This window comes from Piliocolobus tephrosceles, chromosome 7 (assembly GCF_002776525.5).
Source record: "Piliocolobus tephrosceles isolate RC106 chromosome 7, ASM277652v3, whole genome shotgun sequence".
Lineage (NCBI taxonomy): Eukaryota > Metazoa > Chordata > Mammalia > Primates > Cercopithecidae > Piliocolobus > Piliocolobus tephrosceles.
In genome coordinates this window covers 43,108,082-43,120,925 of record NC_045440.1, presented here as the reverse complement: position 1 = coordinate 43,120,925, position 12,844 = coordinate 43,108,082, and positions in this window count along the sequence as shown.

Below are 12,844 nucleotides of genomic sequence, written 5' to 3'. Positions count from 1 at the left end.
AAACTGGAAAGAAGCTTTCTGTGAATCTGCTTCTTGCTATGATTATTCATCTCACATAGGTGAAGCTTTCTCTACATTATGCAGCTTGGAAAATCTCTCGTGGATGGATCCGCGAAGGGATATTTGGGATGAAATTCGGGCCTATGGTGAAATAAGAAATATAGTCAGATAAAAACTAGAGGGAAGCTTTCTGAGAAACCGCTTGGTGGTGTGTGCATTCCACTCAGGGAGTTATAACATTCTTCTCATAAGGCACAGTTTGAAGACTGTTCCTGCAAAACAAAAAGTGTGATATTCTGAGCACATTGAAGACTATGGCAAAAAGTGAAATGTCGTCCAATAAAAAACAGAAGGAAGTACTCCAAGAAAGAGCTCTCTGACATGTCCATTCTTTCCACAGGGTTAACGATTACTCTCCATTTCCCAGTTTGAAAGTCGGACTTTGAGGGTTCTGTGAAGGGATAGTAAGTGGCAATCCGAGGCCTGTGTCGAGCAAGGAAATGTCTTCCATCGAAAATTGGAGATAAACTTTCTGCGCAACTCTTTTGTGATGTTTGTTTTCATCTCATAGAGTTATATCATTCTTTGTATTGAACAGTTTGAAATCACTGTTTCTGTGGAATCTGAGAAAGGTCATTTAGAAATGCTCTTTAGAATATCCAGAAAAAGAAATAACCTCAGAGAGGAAACAGATGGAAGCTTTCTGTGAAACTGCTCTGTGTCACGTGAATTCTGCTCATACAGTGAGGCTTCTCTTTTCATTGAGGAGTATCATAACACAGTTTCATTTACTCTGAGAGGGGATATTCAGGAGCACTTTGAGACTCATGGTAAGAAGGGAAACGTCTTCAGATAGAAACTGGAGAGAAGCTTTCTGAGGAGCTGCTTTATGACGTTTGCATTCACCTCAGAGAAATATAGATTTCTCTCCTAGAGGATTCCGGAATTTCTTTTGGAGAAAAAGCTACCAAGAGACATTTGGGAGTATAGGTATGGCTCTGTTGAAAAAGGAAATATCCTCAGAGAAAAACTGGAACGAATATTTCTGTGAATCTGCTTTGTGTTAGATATGTTTATTCATCACCTGGTTAAAACTTTTCTTATATTACGCAGTTTGGAAACTCCGTCTTGCATGGATCTGTGAAGAGACATTCGGGAGCACATTCAGGCCTATGGTGAAAGAGGAGATATCTTCAGATAAAAACTGGAAAGAAGCTTTCTGTTAATCTGCTTTTTGCCATGTTTATTCATCTCACATAGGTGAAGCTTTCTTTACCTTCGGCAACTTGGAAACTCCCTCATGGATAGATCCACGAAAGGATATTTGGGATCACAATTCGAGTCTATGTTGAAATAGGAAATGTAGTCAGATAAAAACTGCAGAGAAGCTTTCTGAGAATCTGCTTGGTGATGTGAGCATTCCACTCAGGGAGATATAACTTTCTTATCATATGGCACAGTTTGAACACTGTTCTTGCAAAACCAAAAGAGTGATATTCGGAGCACATTGAAGACTATGGCAAAGAGTGAAATGTCGTACAATGAAAAACAGAAAGAAGCACTCGATGAAAGTGCTCTCTGAAATGTCCATTGTTTTCACAGTGTTAAAGCTTCCTCTACATTTCCCAGTTTGCAAGTCGGTCTTTGAGAGTTCTGCGAAGGGATAGTAATTGGCAAAGGGGGAATGTGTCAAGCAAGAAATGTCTTCCATCGAGAAATGGAGAGAATATATCCGTCCAATTCTTTGGTGATGTCTGTATTCATCTTACAGAGTTAAATCATTCTTTGGATTAAGCAGTTTGAAAGCACTATCTCTGTGGAATCTGAGAAAGGACATTTGGAAACGTTCTTTAGAATATACTGAAAAAGATAAAACCTCAGAGAGAAACCATATGGAAGCTTTCTGTGAAATTGGGATTTTGAGGGTTCTGCAAAGGGACAGTAAGTTGTAACCGGAGTCCTGTGTCAAGCAAGGAAATGTCTTCCATCGTATATTTGAGAGAAGCCTTCTGTGCAAAACTTTTGTGAAGTTAGCGTTCATGTCATGAAGTTAAATCATTCTTTGGATTGAGTAGTTTGAAATCACTGTTTCTGTGAAGTCTGAGAAAGGACATTTGGAAACGCTTATTAGAATATCCTGAAAAAGAAATAACCTCAGAGTGAAACCAGAGGGAAGCTTTCTGTGAAACTGCCCTGTGTCACGTGAATTCCGCTCATGCCGTTAAGCTTCTCTTTTCATTGAGCAGTATCATAACACTGTTTTTGTTTAGTCTGCGAAGGGATATTCAGGATCACTTTGTAGCTTACGGTGAGAAAGGAAACATTTTCACATAGAAACCGGGGAGAAGCTTTCGGAGGACCTGCTTTGTGTCGTCTGAATTTCACTCACAGAATTCCACTCACAGAATGACATGTGCATTCCACTCACCTTTCTTCTCCTAGAGGATTTCGGAATCCCCTTTGGGGAAAAAGCTACCAAGAGACAGTTGGGAGTATAGGGATGGGTATGGTGAAAAAAGAAATATCCTCAGACAAAAACTGGAAAGATTTTTGTGAAATTGCTTTGTGTTAGATATATTTACTCATCTCTCATAGTTAAAACTTTTCTTGTATTACATAGTATGGAACATCCATCATGCACGGATTCAAGAAATGACATTCAGGAGCACATTCCAGCCTACGGTGAAGGAAGAGATATCTTCAGATAAAAAGTGGAGAGAATATTTCTGAGAAACGACTTTCTGATATATGCATTCCACTCAGGGATACATACTTCTTTTCTCATAAAGCCGTGTTTGAACACTGTTCCTGTGAAACCGAAAAAGTGATATTTCAGAGCCCATTGAGGCCTAAGGTGAAGAGTCAAATATACTGAAATAAAATCGAGGAAGAAGCATTCCAAGAATCTACTCCCTGATATGTGAATTCACTTCACAGAGTTAATGCTTACCCTACGTTGTCCAGTTTCGAAACTCTGTCTTTGAAGGATCTGTGAAGGCATATTTAGTGACACCTGGAGGCTGGTGGTGAGCAAGGAAAGGTCTTCCAATGAAACCTGCAGAGAAACTTTCTGAGCAACGGCTTTGTGATGTGTGTATTCATCTCATAGAGTTAAACCGTTCTTTTGATTGAACAGCTTGAAATCAAAGTTTTTCTGGAATATGAGGGGGACATTTGGGAATGATCCTTAGAACATGGAGTAAGAAATATCTTCAGGGAAAATACAGAAGGAAGCTTTCTGTGAATCTGCTCTGTGTCATCTTAATGGCTCTCACTCCGTTAAGCCCCTCTTTTCATTGAGCAGTTTTCTAACCCTGTGTATGCTTAGCGTGTGATGGGATATTCGGGACCATTTTGAGGCTTACTGTGAAAGAGGAAATATGTTCAGTCCAAAATTGGAGAGAAGTTTTCTGATGAACTGCCTTGTGACGTGTGCATTCCACTCACAGTGTTACACTTCTCGTCTCTTACAGCGTCGGGGATACCCTTTTGGAGAAACAGGTATCAAGTGATATTCGGGAGCATGTTGGTACCGATGGTGAAAAGGGAAATAGCCTCAGACTAAAACTGGAAAAAGCTTTCAAGGAAACTACTCTGTGATATGTGTAATCATCTCACATATAGAATGCTTTCCTTACATTGCGCAGCTTGGAAACTCTCATGGAAAGATCCACGAAGTGATCTTCGGGAACACTTGGAGGACTATGGTGAAAAACGAAATATCTTCAGATAAAAACGGGAAAGAAGCTTTCTGTGAATCTGCTTTTTGCTATGTTTATTCATCTCACATAGTTGAAGCGTTCTTTAAATTACACAGCTTGGAAACTTCCTCGTGGATGGATCTGTGAAGGGATATTTGGGATCACATTCAGGCCTATAGTGTAATAGGAAATATAGTCAGATCAAAATGGGAGAGAAACATTCTGAGAAACTGCTTGGTGACATGTGCATTCCGCACAGGGAGTTATAATTATCTTCTCATAAGGCACAATTTGAACACAGTTCCTGTAAAACCAAAAGAGTGATATTCAGAGCTCTTTGAAGACTATGGCAAAATTGAAATGTCCAATAAAAAAACAGAAAGAAGCACTCGAAGAAACTGCTCTTGGATATGTCCATTTTACATAGGGTTAATGCTTAGTCTACTTTTCCAAGTTTGAAAGTCGGTCTTTGAGGGTTCTGTGAAGGCATAGTAAGTGGCAACCGGAGGCCTGTGTTGAGCAAGGAAATGTCTTCCATCGAATATTTGAGATAAGCTTTGTGTGCTACTCTTTTGTGAAGTTTGTGCTCATCTCAAAGAGTTAAATCATTCTTTTGATTGAGTAGTTTGAAATCACTTTTTCTGTAGAATCTGAAAAATGACATTTGGAAATGCTCTTTAGAATACTCTGAAAAAAAATAACCTCAGAGAGAAAGCAGAAGGAAGCTTTCTGTGAAACTGCTCTGTGTCACGTGAATTCCGCTCGCACAGTTAAGCTTCTCTTTTCATTGAGCAGTATCATAACACTGTTTTTATTTAGTCTGCGAAGGGATGTTCAGGAGCACTTTGAAGCTTATGGTGATAAAGGAAACGTCTTCACATAGAAACTGGAGAGAAGTTTCTGTGTAGCTTTTTTGTGACGTGAACATTCCACTCACAGAATTCCACTCACAGAATGACGTGTGCATTCCACTCACAGAAAGAGGTGCGCATTCCACACCCCTTTCTTCTTCTAGTGGATTCCAGAAACTCTTTTGGAGAAAAAGCTACCAAGAGACATTCGGGAGTATAGAGATGGCTATGGTGAAAAAGGAAATATCCTCAGACAAAAACTGGAAAGAATATTTCTGTGAAACTGCTTGGTGTTAGATAAATTTATTCATCTCGCATAGTTAAAACTTTTCTTATATTATGCAGTTTGGAAACTCCGTCATGCACGGATCCGTGAAGGGATATTCGGGAGCACATTCAGGCCTACAGTGAAAAAGGAGATATCTTCAGATAGAAAGTGGTGAGAAGATTTCTGAGAAACGACTTTTCGATGTACACATTCCACTGAGGGAGTTATACCTCTTTTCTCACAAGGCAGTGTTTGAACAATCTTCCTGTGAAACCGAAATAGTGATATATTGGAGTGCATTGAGGACTATGGCGAGTAGTGAAATATACTGAAATAAAATCGAGGGAAAAGCGTTCCACGAATCAGCTCTCTGATATGTGCATTCACTTCACTGAGTTTATGCATACTCTATGTTGCCCAGTTTCAAACTCTGTCTTTGAAGAATCTGTTAATGGATATTTAGTGAAGCCCGGTGGCTTGTGGTGAGGAAGGAAACCTCTTCCGAGGAAACCTGCAGATAAAATTTCTGAGCAACTGCTTTGCCATGTGTGTATTCATCTCATTTAGATGAACAGTTCTTTGTATTGAACACCTTGAAGTCACTGTTTTTGTGGAATCTGAGGAAGGACATTTGGGAACGGTCCTTAGAACATGGAGAAAGAAATATCCTCAGGTTAAATCCAGACGGAAGCTTTCTGTGAAACAGCTCTGTCATCTTAATGGCTCTGACTCAGATAAGCCCCTCTTTTCATTGAGCAGTTTTCTAACCCTGTGTATGCTTAGGGTGTGATGGGATATTCGGGATCACTTTGAGGCTTACAGTGAAAAAGGAAAATATGTTCAGACAAAAACCGGAGAGAAGCTTTCCGAGGAAGTACCCTGTGATGTCTCCATTCCACTTACAGTGTTATACCTCTCATCTCATACAGCTTTGGGGAAACCCTTTTGGAGAAACAGGTACCAGGTGGTATTTGGGAACATGGTAGTGCCGATGGTAAAAAGGGAAATAGCCTCAGACTAAAACTGGAAAAAGATTTGTAGGAAACTACTCTGTGATATGTGTAATCATCTCATATAGATAATGCTTTCTTTCCATTATGCAGCTTGGAAACTGTCGTGGACCGTTCCACGAAGGGATTTTCGGGAGCACTTTGAGGACTATGGTGAAAAACGAAATTTTTCTGGTAAAAACGGGAAAGAAGATTTTTGTGAATCTGCTTTTTGATATGTTTATTCATCTCACGTAGATGAAGCTTTCTTTACTTTACACAGCTTGGAAACTCCCTCGTGGATGGATCCACAAAGGGATATTTGGGATCACATTCGTGCCTGTAGTGAAATAGGAAATACAGTCAGATCAAAACGAGAGAGAAGCTTTATGAGAAACTGCTTAGTGACGTGTGCATTCAACTCAGGGAGTTATAACTTTCTTCTCATAAGGCACAATTTGAACACTGTTCCCGTGAAACCAAGAGAGTGATATTCGGAGGACATTGAAGACTATGGCAAAATTGAAATGTCCAATAAAAAACAGAAGGAAGCACTCGAAGAAACTGCTCTCTGACACATCCATTTTTGCACAGCGTTAAAAGTTACTCTACATTTCCCAGTTTGAAAGTCGGTCTTTGAGGGTTCTGCGAAGGGATAGTAAGTGGCATCCGGAGGCCTGTGTCGAGAAACGAAATGTCTTCCATCGAATATTTGAGAGAAGCTTTATGCGCAACTCTTTTGAGAAGTTTCAGCTCATCTCATAGAGTTAAATCATTCTTTGGATTGAGCAGTTTGAAATCACTGTTTCTGTGGAATATGAGAAAGGGTATTTGAAAACACTCCTTAGAATATCCTGCAAAAGAAATAACCTCAGAGAGAAACCAGAAGGAAGTTTCTGTCAAACTGCCCTGTGTCCGGTGAATTCTGCTCACACAGTTCGTCTTCTCTTTTCATTGTGCAGTATCACAACACTGTTTTGTTTAGTCTGCGAAGGGATATTCAGAAGCGCTTTGAGGCTTATGTTTAGAAAGGAAACGTCTTCAGATAGAAACTGAAGAGAAGCTTTCTGAAGAGCTGCGTTGTGACGTGGGCATTCCCCTCAGACAATTTCACGCAAAGAATGATGTGTGCATTCCACTCACATTTCTTCTTCTAGAGGATTCAGGAAACCATTTTGGAGAAAAAGCTACCAAGAGACATTCAGGAGTATAGGGATGGCTATGGTGAAAAAGGAAATGTCCTCAGACAAAAACTGGAAAGAAGATTTCTGTGAAACTGCTTTGTGTTAGATGTATTTATTCATCTCGCATGGTTAAAACTTTTCTTCTATTATGCAGTTTGGAAACTCCGTCACGCACGGAACCGCAAAGGGACATTCGGGAGCACATTCAGACCTATGGTGAAGGAGGAGATATCTTCAGATAAAAAGTGGAGAGAAGCTTTCTGAGAAACGACTTTGTGCTGTATGCATTCCACACAGGGAGTTATACCTCTTTTCTCACAAGGCAGTGTTTGAACACTGCTCCTGTGAAACCGAAAATGTGATAATTTGGAATGCAATGAGGACTATAGCCAATAGGGAAATATACTGAAATAAAATCGAGGAAGAAGCATTCCAAGAATCTGCTCTCTGATATGTGCATTCACTTCACTGAGTTAATGCTTATTCTATGTTGCCCTGTTTCGAAACTCTGTCTTTGAAGAATTTGTGAAGGGATATTTAGTGACTCCCGGAGGCTTGTGGTGAGCAAGGAAACGTCTTCCAATGAAACCTGCAGAGAAACTTTCTGAGCAACTGCTTTGCGATGTGTGTATTCATCTCATAGAGTTAAACCTTTCTTTGATTTGAGCAGCTTGAAATCACTGTTTTTGTGGAATCCGAGAAAGGACATTTGGGAATGATCCTTAGAACATGGAGAAAGAAATATCCTCAGGGAAAATCGAGAAGGAAGCTTTCTGTGAAACTTCTCTGTGTCATCTTAATGGCTCTCACTCAGATAATCCCCTCTTTTCATTGAGCAGTATTCTAACCCTGTGTATGCTTAGCGTGTGACAGGATATTCGGGAGAACTTTGAGGCTGATGGTGAATAAGGAAATATGTTCAGACCAAAACTGGAGAGAACCTTTCCGAGGATCTACCCAGTGAATTCTGCATTCCACTCAGAGTGTTATCGCTCTCTTCTCATACAGCATCGGGGAACCGCTGTTGTAGAAACAGGTACCAAGCCTTATTCGGGAGCATGTTGGTGCCAATGGTTAAAAGGGAAATGGCCTCAGAATAAAACGAGAAGAATCTTTCTAGGAAACTACTCTGTGATATGTGTAGTCATCTCACTTCTAAGTTATCTATTATTTATAATGCTTTCTTTATATTACGCAGCTGGGAAACTGTCATGGACCATTCCATGAAGGGACCTTCAGGAACACTTTGAAGACTACGGTGAAAAATGAAATATCTTCCGATTAGAATGGGAAGGAAGCTTTCTGTGAATCTCCTTTTTGCTATGTTTATTCATCTCACATAGATGAAGCTTTGTTTACATTACACAGCTTGTAAACTCCCTCGTGGATGGATCCGCGAAGGGATATTTGGGATCACATTCAGGCCTTGGGTGAAATAGGAAGTATAGTCAGATCAAAATGGGAGAGAAGCTTTCTGAGAAACTGCTTGGTGACGTGTGCATTCCTCTCAGGGAGTTATAACTTTCTTCTAATAAGGCAGAATTTGAACACTGTTCCTGTAAATCCAAAAGACTGCTATTCTGAGCACATTGAAGACTATGGTAAAATTGAAATGTCCATAAAAAGCAGAAAGAAGCACTCAAAGAAACTGCTCTCTGACATGTCCATTTTCACAGAAGGTTAAAGCTTACTCTACATTTCTCAGTTTGAAAGTCGGTCTTTGAGGGTTCTGCAAGGGGATACTAAGTGGCAACTGGAAGCCTGTGTCGAGCAAGGACATGTCTTCCATCAAATATTTGAGAGAAGCTTTCTGCGCAACTTTTTAGTCAAGTTTGTGCTCATCTCATAGAGTTAAATCATTCTTTGGATTGAGTAGTTTGAAATCACTGTTTCTGTGGAATCTGAGAAAGAACATTTGGAAATGTTCTTTAGAACATACTGAAAAAGAAATAACCTCAGAGAGAAACCAGAAGGAAGCTTTCTGTGAAACTGCTCTGTCACCTGAATTTCGCTCACACAGCTAAGCTTCTCTTTTCATTGAGCAGTATCATAATACTGTTTTTGTTTAGTCTGGGAAGGGATATTCAGGAGTGCTAAGAGGCTTATGTTGAGAAGGGAAACGTCTTCAGAGAGAAATTGGAGAGAAGCTTTCTGAAGAGCTGCTTTGTGATGTGTGCATTCCACTCACGGAATGACGTGTGCATTCCACTCACCTTTCTTCTCCTGGAGGATTCCGGAATACCTTTTGGAGAAGAAGCTACCAAGAGACATTTGGGAGTATAGGGATGGCTATGGTGGAAAAGAAAATATCCTCAGACAAAACCTGGAAACAAGATTTCTGTGAAACTGCTTTGTGTTAGATATATTTATTCATCTTGCATAGTAAAACTTTTTTTATATTATGCACTTCAGAAACTGCATCATGCACGGATCCGCAAAGGGACATTTGGGAGCACATTCAGGCCTACAGTGAAAGCAGTGAAAGAGGAGATATCTTCAGATAAAAAGTGGAGAGAAGCTTTCTGAGAAACGACTTTGTGATGTATGCATTTCACTCAGGGAGTTATACCTATTTTCTCACAAGGCAGTGTTTGAACACTGTTCCTGTGAAACAGAAAATGTGACATTTTGGAGGGCATTTGGGACTATGGTGAATAGTGGAATATACTGAAATAAAATCGAGGAAGAAGTGTTCCAAGGATCTGCTCTCTGATATGTGCGTTCATTTCACAGGGTTAATGCTTACTCTATGTTGCTCAGTTTCGAAACTCTGTCTTTGAAGGATCTATGAAAGGATATTTAGTGACGCCTGGACACTTGTGGTGAGCAAGGAAACGTCTTCCACTGAAACCTGCAGAGAAACTTTCTGAGCAACTGTTTTGTGATGTGTATATCCGTCTCATAGAGTTAAACCGTTCTTTGGATTGAACAGCTTGAAATCACGGTTTTTGTGGAATCTGAGGAAGGACATTTGGGAACGATCCTTAAAACATGCAGAAAGAAATATACTCAGGGAAAATCCAGAAGGAAGCTTTCTGTGAAACTGCTCTGTGTCATCTGAATGGCTCTCACTCAGTTAAGTCCCTCTTTTCATTGAGCAGTTTTCTAACCCAGTGTATGCTCAGCATGTGACAGGATATTCGGGAGCCCTTTGAGGCTTATGGTGTAAAAGGAAATATGTTCCGACCAAAACTGGAGAGAAGCTTACAAGGAACTGTCTTGTGACGTGTGTATTCCACTCACAGCATTATACCTCTCTTCTCATACATCATCGGGGAAACCCTTTTGGAGAAACAGGTACCAACTGATATTCGGGGCTTGTTGATGCCAATGGTGAAAAGGGAAAAAGCCTCAGACTATAACAGGAAAAAGATTTCTAGGAATCTACTCTTAGATATGTGTAATCATCTCACATAGATAATGCTTTCTTTACATTACGAAGCTTGAAAACTGTCATGGACGTATCCACGAAGGGATCTTCGGGAGCACTTTGAGGACTATGGTGAAAAACGAAATATCTTCCGATTAGAATGGGAAGGAAGCTTTCTGTGAATCTCCTTTTTGCTATGTTTATTCATCTCACATAGATGAAGCTTTCCTTAAATTACACAGCTTGTAAACTCCCTCATGGATGGATCCACGAAGGGATATTTGGGATCACATTTGGGCCTATAGTGAAATAGGAAATACAGTCAGATGAAAATGGGAGAGAAGCTTTCTGAGAAACTGCTTGGTGACGTGTGCATTCCTCTCAGGGAGTTATAACTTTCCTCTAATAAGGCAGAATTTGAACACTGTTCCTGTAAATCCAAAAGACTGATAATCTGAGCACATTGAAGACTATGGCAAAATTGAAATATCCATAAAAAACAGAAAGAAGCACTCGAAGAAACTGCTCTCTGACATGTCCATTTTCACAGAAGGTTAAAGCTTACTCTACATTTCCCAGTTTGAAAGTCGGTCTTTGAGGGTTCTGCAAAGGCAACTGGAAGCCTGTGTCGAGCAAAGACATGTCTTCCATCGAATATTTGAGAGAAGCTTTCTGCGCAACTCTTTAGTCAAGTTTGTGCTCATCTCATAGAGTGAAATCATTCTTTGGATTGAGTAGTTTGAAATCACTCTTTATGTGGAATCTGAGAAAGGACATTTGGAAACACTCTTTAGAATATCCTGAGAAAGAAATAACCTCAGAAAGAAACCAGAGGGATGCTTTCTGTGAAACTGCTCTGTGTCACGTGAATTCCGCTCACACAGTAAACCTTTCCTTTTCACTGAGCCATATCATAACACAGTTTTTGTTTAGTCTGCGAAGGGATATTCAGGAGCACTTTGAGGCTTATGGTGAGAAAGGAAACGTCTTCAGATAGAAACTGCAGAGAAGCTTTATGAGGAGCTGCTTTGTGACGTGTACATTCCACTCACAGAATTCAACTCACAGAATGACGTGTGCATTCCACTCACAGAATGAGGTGTGCATTCCACTCACCTTTCTTCTCCTGGAGGATTCCGGAATCCCTTTTGGAGAAAAAGCTACCAAGAGACATTCGGGAGTATAGGAATTGCTATGGTGAAAAAGGAAATATCCCCAGACAAAAACTGGAAAGAAGAGTTCTGTGAAACTGCTTTGTTTTAGATGTGTTTAATCATCTCGCATAGTTAAAACTTTTCTTATATTATGCAGGTTGGAAGCTCCATCATGCACGGATCCGCGAAGGGACATTGGGTAGCACATTCAGGCCTACGGTGAAGGAGGAGATATCTTCAGAAAAAAGTGGAGAGAAGCTTTCTGATAGACAACTTTCTGATGCATGCATTTCTCTTAGGGAGTTAAATCACTTCTCTCACAACACAGTGTTTGAACACTGTACCTGTGAAACTGAAAAAGTGATATTTCAGAGCATAATGAGGACTATGGTAAGTACTGAAATGTACTGAAATAAAATAGAGGAAGAAGCGTTCCAAGAATCTGCTCTCTGATATGTGCATTCAGTTCACAGAGTTAATGCTTACTGTATGTTGCCTAGTTTCGAAACTCTGTTTTTGATGGACCTGTGCAGGGATATTTAGTGACGTTCAGAGGCTTGAGATGAGCAAGGAAACGTATTCCAATGAAACCTGCAGAGAAACTGTATGAGCAACTGCTTTGCAATGTGTGTATTCGTCTTATAGAGTTAAACCGTTCTTTAGATTGAACAGCTTGAAATCACCGTTTTTGTGGAATCTGAGGAAGGACATTTGGGAACGATCCTTAGAACATGGAGAAAGAAATATCTTCAGGGAAAATCCAGAAGGAAGCTTTCTGTGAAACTGCTCTGTGTCATCTTAATGGCTCTCACTCAGTTAAGTCCCTCTTTTCATTGAGCAGTTTTCTAACCCTGTGCATGCTTAGCATCTGACGGGATATTCGGTAGCACTTTGAGGCTTACGGTGAAAACGGAAATATGTTTGGACCAAAACTGGAGAGAAGCTTTCCGAGGAATTGCCTTATGACCTGTGCATTCCACTCACAATGATATACCTCTCTTCTCATACAGCATTGGGGAACCCCTTTTGAAGAAACAGGTACCAAGTGATATTCGGGAGCATGTTGATGTCGATGGTGAAAAGGAAAATAGCCTCAGTCTAAAAGTGGAAAAAGCGTTTTAGGAAACCACTCTGTGATATGTGTAATATCTCACATAGGTAATGCTTTCTTTACATTACGCAGCTTGGAAACTGTCATGGACGGATCCACGAAAGGGACCTTCGGGAGCACTTTAGGACTAGGGTGAAAAACAATATATCTTCAGATTGGAACGGGAAAGAAGCTTTCTGTTAATCTGCTTTTTGCTATGTTTATTCATCTCACATA